Genomic DNA, 13,719 nt, shown 5'->3' on the forward strand with positions numbered 1-13,719 from the left:
GTTTATTCTCATCAGGAACACCTGGGAGCAGTGATGACTATTCACAGGAATCCGCACATTACCCAGAAGAGCAAGATGTATATTCTTGTGAAAATTTTCAACCTAATGTTTGATCAAATCTGATTCTTTGAAGGGTTGAACTGTTGTTTTTTTTTTTTTTTTTTTTTTTTAAATGTCGAGTGGCACTTCACCCTCCCCAGCTGCTAGGGAGAGAGTCCATCTTCTTATTTCCTTCTGAGACTCTTGTGTTAATGACGAGTGCTTGTATTTGGGAGACCGATTTCATCCTTTGGCATTATAAGGAAAATCACAGGCCTGCCAAGCTCCATTTACTGGCAGAAACAGAAGAGGGATGAGGAGGATGTTACGCATTAACTGTGAAAGGCAGCGCACACAGTGTTTTTGTTTGGCAACCCCATCCTTTGAATTCCCGGTGATTGCAGAATTGTAATGCTTTCTTCTGACAAGGTGGGGGTTATACTGGCAGCCCTCCCCCGGGTTGTGGGTATGAAAGGGGTTATTCAAATGATTGCTACTTTCAGGAGCCATCAGCCCCTCAACTTTAGCAAGGATACAGGAATAGTTAATTCAGGAAGGATGCGATTTGTTTCAAACCTTTAACAAATCCTCAATGGAGAACATTTGCTATACAAAGGGATTTATTGCTTTACAACAATTTTTTTTTTTTCTGGCGGTACTGGGGATTGAACCCAGGGCCTTGTGCATGTGAGGCACAAACTCTTCCAACTGAGCTATATCCCCAGCCCCTGCTTTGCAACAATTTACTACATGATTACTTTAAATAGTTCCCCTCCTGTGTTTTATCTCTCTCTTTCTTTCTTTTATCCCCCCTTTCTGGGTCTTCAATGAGACTGTGCTGTGTGCCTAGCTCTGTAGGAAAACCACACTGGCTAGGTCTCGGAGGCTGATGCACGCCCCCTCATTCTGTGCAAGTGAGTTTTTTGGAGCCTTTCTTCCAGCACCCGTCTCCAGCGCCTGGTAAGATGGTCACGCCACCCAGGAAGGTGGGAAATGCTGCCTCAGAACAGCGCCCACATTCCAGAAGTCAGTCATTCTGGAGGCTGGCAATGCCTTCTCCAAACGCTTGCAAAACACAGTTTGCAAGGGCTGACAGACTCCTTGCCGGAAACCAGGTAGCCAGAAGAGCCAGGGAGGCACCTGAAGAGGAAACCAGGGACAATGACACACCACAGGCCCAGGGTTGGCAAGGTGCCCCGGGGCGAGGGTGGCTCTCAGGACATTCCTGCATCATCGGATTATGAGAGCTGATTCTATTCATTTTAATTAAAATAGGAGGGTCAGTTCCACTCCATGGCAGAAGACGCTATCAGGTGATGCAGGGTGAGATTTGAGGACAAGGAAGCCAAATTCCACCCTCCGCCCTTGGACATCTGTCTCTGGTCACTGAAAGGGTGCCAATTCGCTCTTTTGGTCAGTCGCCCTTCATGGCGTACTCTTCTTGCTCTTGTTGAAGAACGCAGGTATCGCTAGACCCTTGAATTCTGGAGTCGGGGAGCCTGGGGGGAGCAAGGAGAGGGTGTTTGGGGAAAAAGTAAGTGTGCATGAGACACAGAAGCTACAGAGTGTCTTGTTCTCCTCTGGATATAAACCCCGGGTGCAAGGGGGTTTGTGTTTTGTTCACTGATACACCCCCAGCGCCCAGAACAGAGCCTGGCCCATTGTAGGAGCCCAGTAAATGTTTGTTGAAAGAGTGATTCTTAAATGTTGAGTTGAGCTCATCCTTCCCATGGAGTGGTTGCTCTACCATGAAGCCCTGTGGTGTGAGATAGGTGCCTGCCCTTAGGTCTGGTCAGAGGCTAGCCCTATAACCTCTTGGTTTCCATCTGGATTCATCTATTCATCCCTATTCTGTAATATTCCGTGTACATGAGTCATTTTGGCCCAAAGATGAAAGCCAATATTTATTCCATCCCCACTATGAGCCAGGTCTAGGGACAGTTGGGACCACAGACAGCAGACACAGGCTAGGCAGGAGACACAGACAGAGAGCAGCTCCCTCTAGCTGGAAGAGGGGGTCTGGCAAAGGCCTCACAGAGGGGGACCCATCTGGGTTACATCTTTTTTTTTTTAATATCTATTTTTTAGTTGTAGTTGGACACAATACCTTTATTTTATTTATTTATTTTTATGTGGTGCTGAGGATCGAACCCAGTGCCTCGCATGTGCTAGGCAAGCGCTCTACCACTGAGCCACAACCCCAGCCCCATCTGGGTTACATCTTGACAGCAGGGTAGGTGTTCATCAGGTTGCGGTGGGGTGAGGGGAATCTAGGCAGAGCTTGAACAGGAGACAAGGCCTGGTGACTCTCAGAAATGAGCTGGGGCCACCTTTCCTCCACACCTTGGCACCCACCACCTGCCTACTTCCCAGACCCTCGGAGCATGTCCTTCCCTCCGCTTTGACCTTCGAGTTCCCCCTCAGCTTTGCTCACCCTCAGGCCTGGCACCGCAGTCAGTTTTCAGCATAAACACTTGGTGTCATCATTCTCAGAAAACCTAGGAGCTCTTCTGAGAGCTTGACGACATCATTGGTGCTGACAGCTGGGGCTGTGGTGGGACTTGGAATCTCATTTGTTCCTGTTAGTTCCTTGGCCTAGATCTCCTGGGGGATCTCAGGGGAAGTAGGCTGGACAAGATTAGGGCATTCCTGAGTTCTCCGTACCCTCAAAATGCTGCCGCAGTCCCTTGTGGTTTAGTGGAGCATACAGACAATGTCTGCAACAGGGCTACCTGAATATGGTGGCCCTCGTTCTCACTGGGAACATCCATGCCCAGGCTGCAGGCCCTTTGACAGGGTTGTGTGGTGGCTCTTTGGACTGGAGGACCTTTGAGTTTCTTCCAACATCACAATTTTTTTTTGGCGGGGGGTGGTATTGGGGATTGAACTCAGGGGCAATCAACCACTGAGCCACATCCCCAGTCCTATTTTGTATTTGATTTAGAGACAGGGTCCCACTGAGTTGCTTAACTCCTCGCTTTTGCTGAGGCTGGCTTTGAACTCACGATCCTCCTGTCTCAGCCTCCTGAGCTGCTGGGATTACAGGTGTGCACCACCACTCCCAGCTCTAATTTGTTTTGATGCAGTGATTTTTTTTTTCCTTGCCTTGAGCCAGGGACATCAGAACCCAGTAGCATGGAAGCTGCCAGAAGATACTGTTAAAATGCAACTAAAGCCTGTTGTTTTGGTCCTTTTACAAGTCAGCTGCTAATCTTTGTGTGATTTTCCCCTTCCCAGGGTTAAGAGAGAGAAGAGGAAGTGAAAAGAGGAGGGGAGAATTTTCTTACAGCACCTCTCGCCCTGTAGACAACAACCAAAAACCCCCTTGGGTTTGAAGAACCCTGCGAACTTTTTGTAGCTCCATGAGTTGCCTCATTTGGTTCTCGGAGCTCCCCCAGGTGGGAGGAGAATTCTGAGCTGCCCCAATTTCACTCTCGCCTGCAGACAGGGGGCGTGCCTGGGCTGACTGCTCTGGGAGAATTCCGTGGAGCCATTCTCAGGAGGCTCTGGGGTTTCTGAATTTCTTCAGGAAAGTTGGGCAGAAGCAGCAGAAAGGTAGACAGGGATCTGAGCCGACTGTCCTCTGGGTGGAGCCCTTTGGCCAGGGAAGACAAAAAAGCTAGACTTCCCAGCCCCAAGTCACCAACTGCTGATCTCTCCCACCAAGGTACCCTCCTGGCTGCTGGGGGTCCCCCAGCCCAAAGCCCAAGGCCTTTGAGAGCTCCCAGTTGAAGTATCTGCTATCCATAGAGGAGTCTCTTCCCCAGAGCCAGAGGGTATGTCTCTAGCCTTCCTTGTTACCTTATCAGAAGGAGGAAAAGATGGAGGCACATAGGATGGAGAGAGTTCTGGTTCCCCCAGAGCCTGCAGTCTCCTGATGCAGACCCACGTGGACACAAGTACAATACAAGGGCTGAATGGAGGGGTGGTGGGGAGGGGAGGGAGCACTAGACAGGACCAAGGTGACCTCACAGTTGCACTCTGAAATCCTGTAGCTAAGTTCCAGGGCAGAATCTCCTGGCCCAGTACCCCTGTTCTGGTGACCCCACCCTGCACTGAAAATGAGCAATGCTCGCTTGGGGGCAACGGTGAAAACCCAGGGGGCAAGGGGCCCAGTGTGTTTGAAATTAGGAATGTCCCAGGAGTTCAGGTTACTCTTTGGAAAAGACTGTGGTGTAGACAGGTGGAACTGAAAATAAGGGGCACATGGAGGGCAGGTAGGATTTGTGGGGGTTGCGAACCTCATGGTGGTCCTCTCCTGCTGCCTGGAGTTCTGGTCTTGGGTGGGGTTGGGAACTTGGGGCTGGAGAAGTTGGGATCAGGGTTGCTAGAAGGGAAGGGTCAGTTTCTATCAGGGCTGAAAATGAGCACCAGAGGATCATGGGCCACAGAACCCCTCTCCCCCACACACTCCAAGACCTGTCCCTGGGCCTCCCAGACACGGGCAACTGGGTTGAGGTTGAGATTCGGTCTGGGCTGGGAGTCAGGACTGGCAAGGCCATCCACACTGGCCCTTGCACCTTTGGGAATTATCTGGGCTCCTTCCCATCTCGGATGTGCACTTTCTACCCAGAACTCCATCCCCACGCCGTGCCCTACTCTCCACTTCCACTGTTCTTTGGGGCTAGTGAGATGCCTCACTGCAGGGAAACCTTCCTGACCTCCCTTAGGAGTGTGTGTCTTCCCTCTCACCCCCCACAGGCTCACATACCTGACAGGGGCTGGAGGTTTTTCTGTTTCTTCTACTTCCTTGGGGTTGGAGCCAGGTCTCCCTCATCTCTTGAGTTTGCCTGCCCTCACCTGGCTTTCTATGATGCCACTAGAAAGGACTGAATTTTGGACGCAAGGAAAACAAAGATCCACTTTTGCGATCACAGAGGATGGGCCCTGTCCACTCCTCTTGGTTGGAGATGAGTCCGTTGTCAGGAAGAGGCTGGGGAGAGAGCTGGGAAGAGCAGCTATGGTGAATTCTCTCCAGGGACCAGGAAGATTTGAAACAGTATCAGAGTTAAGACTGGGCTCAGCGGGTAACTGAGAATGACAGACCAGTTTGCTGATTTTGGAAGGAGAAAAGGTGCAGAAATCTTTGTATACAGTCTTGGCATTGTAGAAATCTATCCAGTCTTGAGGCTTGGGACAGGGTGAGGCCAGAACTAGTCTATACTATTTCTGGTATATACCAGATCCTTCTGTCTTTCTGTGGTACCCAGTGGGGGGGAGTAACATAGAAGGAACGCATGGGGCAAACTTTAAGGACCACAGCCTTTGACCCTGAACCAGGTTTCCAGATGGAAGCACTCAGGTACACAGTGGATTTAACAACTTGATTCAAAATTCCTTCAAGTTAATTAATACCTACTTCTTTCTTCTCAATCAAGGCCCTGCCTTCTTTGGGGAGAGGCCTTGGGTGCTGGGATAGGCGCTGGGTGGGGAACTTAATATGTTGTGATTTCATTGACATCCCAGGAGTTTTGACACTGGGCAAACAGGAAGCGCCCTGTTGTTTTTAAACATATACAAACAATGTCAACCCTTCTCCAAAGTGCCACCAAAGGGTCAGTGGAGCCATGGTGGGAGGGCCGGAGCACACTGGTGTGGATGTCTCTGGTTGGACTGGGCTCACCAAGCCAGGCTCTCTGCAGCTGAGAATATGTCCTGGTGGCCTCTCTCCCTGAGTCACTGTGGACAACCCAAGTTCTGTGAGAAGCTGCTTCTCAGTCCAGCCTATTGAAGCTGTCTCCATCTCTCTACCAGCAGCCTGGATTTGTTATCCTGCAAAGATCACCTCTTAGAAGGACCCTGGCCTCTTACTAGTTTCCCAGTCGCCTGGAGGCAGCTCAGCTAACCTGGAATTCTTTAGGTGGTGGATGTACTCCTGGCCTGGGTGTTCTGACACTACCTCTGGCGTCTGTAGGGTGTGGAGAGGAACATAATAAGCCCCATGAATTGAAAGGATAATTAATCCCCTGTGCAAAGTTTTATTTTCTTCCCTTCCTGGGTAACTTCAAATGTGTTAATCCAGGACTGTTGGCTTGTTTTTTTTTTTTTATGGCAGTGGTTTTAAAATATATATATTTAAAATTTTAATTGACACATAATAATTGTACATAGGTAGTCGTGTTTTTTAAAAACTATTTTCATTAGAATTTTGTACATGTGAACTTCATGACATTAAAGATGTTTATCCTGATTGGTTATAGAAATGATTGAGTTGTATGAAACCTAGTTATGAAAGGTCACTTATAATCTTACCACGGTACACACAGGATCCAGTTTCTGTCTCCTCTTTCAGGCTTCATCTGGATGCATATTTAATCAGACATAGCTAGAAGCCTAATACACATTTACTTGTTGAAAAAAAAAAAACACAAAAAACTAGGCTGGTAGCATATGCCTTGTCCCGTGTTGCTGCCTAATCTTTCTTGCCATCATCAATGTGCAAATTATTTTTAGTACGATCATTTACTCAATTAACATCCTGTGGCTGGAAATGTGATTGCTTCTTTCACACTTTAAACCAAGGTGTTTGCCTGTCTTTTCTGGGCCGTCAGAACCAGAGGGCTAGGCAGAGAAGGTGGTCTAGCTTTGGAGATCTGGTGCTCTGGTTTGCCTTCTCCTTGGCTTTGAACCTGCCTCCTGTTAAATGGTTCCAGGTCCATGGAAACGAGCTCCCCACCTCTCACAAGGGTAAAGGCATTTCCAGGACACATGTCTGGGGAGTGTTTTGTTTAGGGGGGGGCATTTGCTCACTGTACTATGGTCATTTGTACAGACGTCTCGTCTACCAGGCGAAAGGCAAGGGGCCATGTCATACTGGAGGGTCCTTGACATATGAAAGGTGTCGGTAGTTGTTTATTCAGTGAATGAAAGTCAGAAGAATGATTCATAGCTCACAGGAAACTTGTAAGTCACCAGGCTCTTTTCCCAGCCTGGGCTGCAGATTCTGACACATTGTTTTGTTTCAGGGGCTTGGGGGTTCTGACTTGGTCCTTCTGCACCCGCCGTCCCCCAACCATAAATTGATGGAGGTTGAGTAACTCAGGCTAATCCTCCCACCCTCTTTCTAGTAAGGTGACCAACTTGTCCTAGGTTGCCTGGGACTTGCCCAGAGTTAGCTGTGAATGTGCAACTCAGTCCTTGGTAAATGCACACAGGGGTTATGGCCTATTCCCTGACTCCAGTTCCTATCAAGGTCCTGTAGAGGGTGCTGGAGACAAACATAGGAGGCAGCGCCCATGGATTGAGCCCTCCCAGGTGAGTCATGGTATCCCATCACACTGATGCCATCAGATTTGGGAATCTCTTTCTGGCCACAAGGAACAACTGTCAGGATACTGATGATCATGTGGGAGAAGCCCGTGCTCACAGTCCTCCTTTTTTGATCCTGAGAAAGCAAACCATATGTAAATAAACTGTCCTTGCTTCATCCGGATGGCAGGACACTCCAGTTTGCATTGACCTAGAATAACTTAGGCCAGAGGGGGAAAATAATGGTTTGATTTTGTAGGGGGAAAGGTGGGTTAACCTTCTTTTTCTTGAATCCTTCTAGGTTGGTGACTGGGTGGATTTCTGTAACAAAAGACAAATTCACCAGAAAAAAAAAGTATTCATATTTATTTACTGTAAGTTTTACATGACAAAGGAAACTCAGAAGAAACTGAAGTCCCCAAGAAACTGTTAAACCTCAGTGTGTCTCCAGTAGGTTGATAAAAAGTGGAAAGCTATGGGAATAAATGACAGGGCAAAAGGGATGAGTTAAGTGTGGCTAATGGGGGGCACTAACACTGCTTGCTTAGTTCCTCTTGCTATTATTCCTCTTTTTAGCATCTTAAGGATGCTTCTTCCCTTTGAGTACAGGGAAGCCACCTCTCAGATGAGAGTCTTATGACCTGCTTTCAGAGAAATTCAGAAAGTCCTGCCTTTACCTGCCATATCTCAAACTCCTTCTGCTTAAAATATCCAATATTCCAGAACATCATGGTCTAGGGATAGTATCCTCAACTCCATCATCGTGTTTCAATGCGTTTATCAACCGTCCCTTTCCCCCAGGCTTACAGACCCTACCACACCTTCCTCACTTGGGAAATGGAGTAGGAAAACATAAAATTTACTTTCAAAGGGTTCGGATGAAAAATGAACCTTTCTGCAATTCTAGTAGGAAAGGAGACCCTCACACATCCCACTCTGGGTCTTAGCTTGGCTGAAGCCAATCCCATGCTAGCATGTGTTTCTGGTTTCCTGGGAGCTCAGTCATGTGGGCCCTGCTCTGGTGTATTGCTGCTGATGTGTTCAACTGGGCTGCAAAGTGTTTAGAACAGAGACTCTCAGAGTTGGACCTTTTACCAACTCTTCCACTTGCTCATTCTTTGTTGTTTAACCACAGACTTCAGGCAAAAACAGTTCATTAGGTATGCTGTGAGAACCGCACCAGGAGAGCCTGGTTGAAAACACCCACAAAATGATTTAAAGACAGAGCTGCCACTGACTTCTTGCAATACCATCTGCACCAGTGGATGTTTCCATCTGTACCACTATTTGGTAAACGACTCTTAGGATAATAGTCCTTCCTTTTGTTCTATAAAGAGAAATCCTATGCTTCTAAAGTGCTTCATCCTCTTAAAAAGTCATTTTAAGAACCGAAGAGGGTATGGGGAAGGGTTGGTGCTTTTAAAGACCTGAGGAGGAGGGAAGGCTTGCTTGGCTCTCACGGGTAGGATTTCTATCACCCACAGAACTGACTGGAGTCAGAAGCCCTGAGTGGGAGTTCTGTTTCCACCATAAATTAATTGTGTGATCTTGGACAAGGTATTTAACCTCTCTGAACCCCAGTTTTTTCATCTGCAAAATGGGGATGATATTGATAGTACACCCCCTTCTAAGGTTGTGAGTGGGGTTAAATGAGATAACATGTGCAAGGCATTTTGGCCAGAGCCTGGCACCTGTAGGGGTTAAAAAGTAACAAACAAACAAACAACAAAAAACCCCAATTTGTTGAAGAATCAAGTCACTTTTTCCCCCTAACTCCAAGCTGACTGCCTATTTTGTTAATCCAGTATGGCTTCAGATGGAATTATACTATAGTTGATGAAGCTGTGGCTTTCATTGGTGGTATTTAGATACACTCAATGAAGGGGTTTAGTTAGTTCCCAAGTCTTCCCAAGGACTCTATTTGCCATCATCATCATCATTATCATCAATAACTGTAACTATAGCAACACCAATGAAGTTTCATTGGATGTTTAGTATGTACCAGGCCATGGACAAAGTATTTTTCACACAATCTCATTGTCTTCTTGAAACCACCCTGTGAAATTGATACTGCAGTCATTTTTTCCCTCTCGTGCGGATGAGAAAATGAAAAACCGAACTTGAATCAGACGCTGTCCTAGAGCGTTGGCCTCCGCTCTTCCCTGCCTTTCTCTGTGGGGCTGATCTCATGCATTCTAGGTTGGATCTGATGAGTTTTGCTTTTGGAGAGTCCACAGACTCCAGGTCCTGGGTACCAGGCACACTTGTTTTGGAGGCCTAGAGACCACTGGCAAAGATAAGATTCCTAATGGTGTGATGACCTGCTATTTAGGAAGAGAAGTAGGGCTTTATTGCAAGGAAGGTGGTTCTGTTCTGATAAACTGGAAAACACATTAAAAAGTACCACATGCTGAAGGATGTCAGACTCCAGGCAAAGATAGGTCCAATCAGGCTTGAGCATGGTTTTTCAGTATCCTGAGGATCTGCTCTCTCCAGAAGATGCTGTAAGAAACAGTCTTAGTCCTGGCTATGAAATAGTTGGATCGATATCTGAACCATCCACTTCTCTCCTTGGGGGGACTTGGTTTCCCCTTTTCTAAAAGGAAGCCAGACTCAGGTGCATTGGGTTCATGGGCTCCACCTTGACAGTTTCCAATCTATTAGGCCTGGGTGGGGACCCAGGCAGCTTCCCTGGGAACATGCTGATGCCCAGTGTGAGAACCACTCAGCGAGACTGTGCCTAAATGAACATTCTTATTTGATTTTTTTTTTTTTTTTTTTTTTTTGTGCTGGGGATTGAGCCCAGGGCCTTGTGCATGGGAGGCAGGCACTCTACCAACAGAGCTATATCCCCAGCCCTCAAGGAGGTACTTTAAGGCTAGTGTCCTAGGATGTGTGGTATGTTTTCTGAGGAGGAAGAGGAAGGCCTGTCTAGAGCACAACATGGGAAGAGGGGGATAAAGTTCAGAGGGTAACTATGGATGACATCCATCTGATGTTGGTATTTCCTGAAATTTCTGACACTCAGTTGAGGATGTCTTTTAAAAGGTTCCCCAGCTCTCACATACTGACAGGAAACCACAACAGGGATGAAGCACAAACAGAACACACGACGCATCAGACACGAAGGTGGTTCTCCATGTGGCTCAGGATCTGGTATCGCTGTGAGCTTTACAAGTCATTCTGTTTTCAGCCTCTGTAGTTTTTCATTTTGGCTCTGGAGGGAAGGAGATGATTCAGAAGGAAGTGGTTTTTAGACATACATTTTCCATTGTAAGAACACTGATCTCCAAGTGGATTTTTTTTTTTTTAAGAGAGAGTGAGAGAGGAGAGAGAGAGAGAGAGAGAGAGAGAGAGAGAGAATTTTTAATATTTATTTTTTAGTTCTCGGCGGACACAACATCTTTGTTGGTATGTGGTGCTGAGGATCGAACCTGGGCCGCACGCATGCCAGGCGAGCGCGCTACCGCTTGAGCCACATCCCCAGCCCCGCAAGTGGATTTTTTTAGGGGGTGAAATCCCTACCATAACTTAAAAAAAAAGGAGGTGAAAATATTTATATCCTTTGGTTGGGATTTTGTCCCTAAGATTATTTTATGACCATGGGATATGTGATATCCTCCAAGTTCTAATATCAAGTGAATAATTGTCTTCCCAGAGTACTCTGTCTTTTAGTGGACTCCAGGTAATTTGAGTTTAAAAATCTAATGGGCATCTCTGACCTGTATAACAGGGGCCTTCTGCCATAGACTCCAACTAGAAAATAGATATTACCGAGATCTAGAACTCAAAGAGCAAATGGGGATTTGCTGAGGATAGGTAAAGGCAGACTAGGAAGTCTGTTTGAGGGGATGTAGGACATTTTCTTAACCATGGCCCCACTGAAATGGAACAGCCTCTCTGGTAACCCCATATATGGTATCATCAAGGACATGTTTCCACAGAGGGGACACGAGAGTGTCAGTATCTGAATCATCCCTCTAATGACTGGGCCTCTTATGTATTTGTTAGACCAGGGAGGGCTAGAACTTGGCTGTCTTCTCTAGAACGAAATGTCATGCCCGTTAGAAATCAGTCCCAGGAATAACACTAGGGTACTGGATAGGTGTACTTTGTCTGAACTAATGACAACCAAGAGCTACTTGTGGGTCAGTAGGGCATTTATTCCTTTTTGAGCAGTATTTTTCTTTGGGTCCAATATCGTAGAAGACTGGTCCTCCTTCTGAAAGCAGTCATTTAGAGGTCATGACCTATACACTGATGACAGATCTTAGAGCAATTTGGTAGTCTTTTGGAAGGATATCAGTGATGTTCTATAACTTATTGCACATAAAGTTAAAACTGATGTTGATCCAAGTGGATTCATTTGTCTTGAGTCTTTCCATTCTCATGTCAGTTAGCACCTTGTGCTACAGTCTGAGGCTATATCTCCTTCCTTTCTTCCTTCCTTCCTTCCTCCCTCCTTCCTTCCCTACTAGGGATTGAACCCAGGGGTACTTTACCACTAAGCCATATCCCCAACCCTTTGTATTTTTTATTTAGAGGCAGGGTCTTGCTAAGTTGCTGAGGCTGACCTCAAACTTGCAATCCTCTGAAACAGCCTCCGGAGCCACTGGGATTACTGGTGTGTGACACAGCACCTGACTATTTCTTTTTTTTCCTCTAGGAAAAATGGTTTGTAGGAATTGATCAACTCAGGTCCAAGATCATAATTATAGATTTCATTGGTAAAGTGATCCACTCTAATGTTAACTTCAGGAATCAGAAAATGCATAAAATTCACTTGTGTGTATAATAAATGCTCAATGAATGTTGGCTTTTATTATTAGAAGGTGATCATGGAAATAACTTCTACTAGTTTGACCTTGGGTTATAAACTGCGATGACCCAGGGACAGTTTCTAAGAAGACCATGTTCCTGCAACTCTAGGTGGCAGGAAATATACCTTCTCATTTGTACAGTCTTATTCAGTAAGCATTCTTCTCTGGGATCTTTGAGGTGATTTCGGATGGTAGGCAGGTCTTTTAAATAAGTTCTTTGAAAATAGTGTGCATGTAAGTAAAAACATAACTCCTAAAGTATTGGTGTTCAAGATTATAACCTTTATATATATACATATATATATTATATATACATATATATTATATATATAATTTTTAGTTGTAGTTGGACACAATACCTTTATTTTATTTATTTATTTTTATGTGGTGCTGAGGATTGAACCCAGGGCCTCGCACATGCTAGGCAAGTGCTCTACCGCTGATCCCCAGCCCCAGCCCTGGAGATCATAACCTTTTTATGACAAAAAACAATGATTTTACATTTCTTCTGATATAAAAACTTCCTTTTAAAATAAATTAAATGGAAGAAGTTCTTCAAAGAAAACTGTTCAGTAATAATAGTACAGGTGATACCTAGAAACGGTAAAAATTATGATGGTGGTATGCAAATGACTAAACTTTTTGAGAAGTCCTGAGTTGTTAAATTGAATCAGCTTGCTCCCCATTTTGCTAAAGATGAGAATGTTCATCAACACTTACTTCATGGAGTTTGAATCTATAATATGGTTACAAAATTTTATATCACAGGGACCTTGAGATCATCACAGAACCCTTTATTTTAGACAGATGGTTTCTGAGGTCTAGAGATGTGGTGCTTTGATTAAGTGCAGTACACCGGGGAGGAATGACAGTTTCACCATATTAAAGAAAACAGTGCTTTTTAGTGGTCCAGACTTCAGAAGCGGAAAGGGCTTAGTCCTCCTTTAGCCTCACCTCACCAAGAAGAGACACCAGAGGAGAGACAACAGGTGATCAGAAGGGAAACTGTCTCATGAAAGGATCTCAATTAGATAATATGGTCCACCACACACCTAGGCTAGTCTACTGCTCCTAGTGACAATTATGTACAGCATGTTACTGTATTAAATAAACACTTATCTTGAAATAGTTGAAGATCTTTTACTTGAAAGAGGATTACATTTATTCTATTTTGACTCCAAGGTATATCAGTCAGAGGCTGAAATTATAGAAAGACGGATTTTATAGCTCAGTAGGAAATATTTTTAGATAACTAAGGAAGGAATGAACTGTCTTAAGAGATGAAGGGCTCACTGAGACTAGAAATATTTATTTAAGTAGAGCATGATGCCTTAGGGGACCTGGGGACCAAGTGCTGGTGGGTGCTGGAGGTGGCTACCTTAACACTCTCATTAATGCCAAGGAATATGAGGAAGCCTTTCCTACTTTCAAGTGTCTCAGCAAAGCTGCTATCTGCAGTTATTGTCTATTTTATGTAATGAGCAAGTTATTGTTTGGGAATTTCCCCTCCCCATACAACAATTTTTATTCCCGAATCCGAATAAAAACCCCCCTTTTTTGGTTAAGACAATGTGAATGTAAGTCAGATAGTTTAACTATATGTTTACCTCAG

The 13,719-nt window shown here is 45.4% G+C and overlaps 1 non-coding gene across 1 annotated transcript; it reads right to left on the minus strand.

Moving 5' to 3' along the window:
* Positions 1-689: 689 nt before the first annotated feature.
* Positions 690-762, minus strand: Trnav-cac (transfer RNA valine (anticodon CAC)). Its single transcript has one exon. It is a non-coding gene; the product is annotated as a tRNA-Val (tRNA).
* Between the last annotated feature and the right edge of the window lie 12,957 nt (positions 763-13,719).

This window comes from Urocitellus parryii, chromosome 7 (genome assembly GCF_045843805.1).
Source record: "Urocitellus parryii isolate mUroPar1 chromosome 7, mUroPar1.hap1, whole genome shotgun sequence".
Taxonomy (NCBI): Eukaryota; Metazoa; Chordata; class Mammalia; order Rodentia; family Sciuridae; genus Urocitellus; species Urocitellus parryii.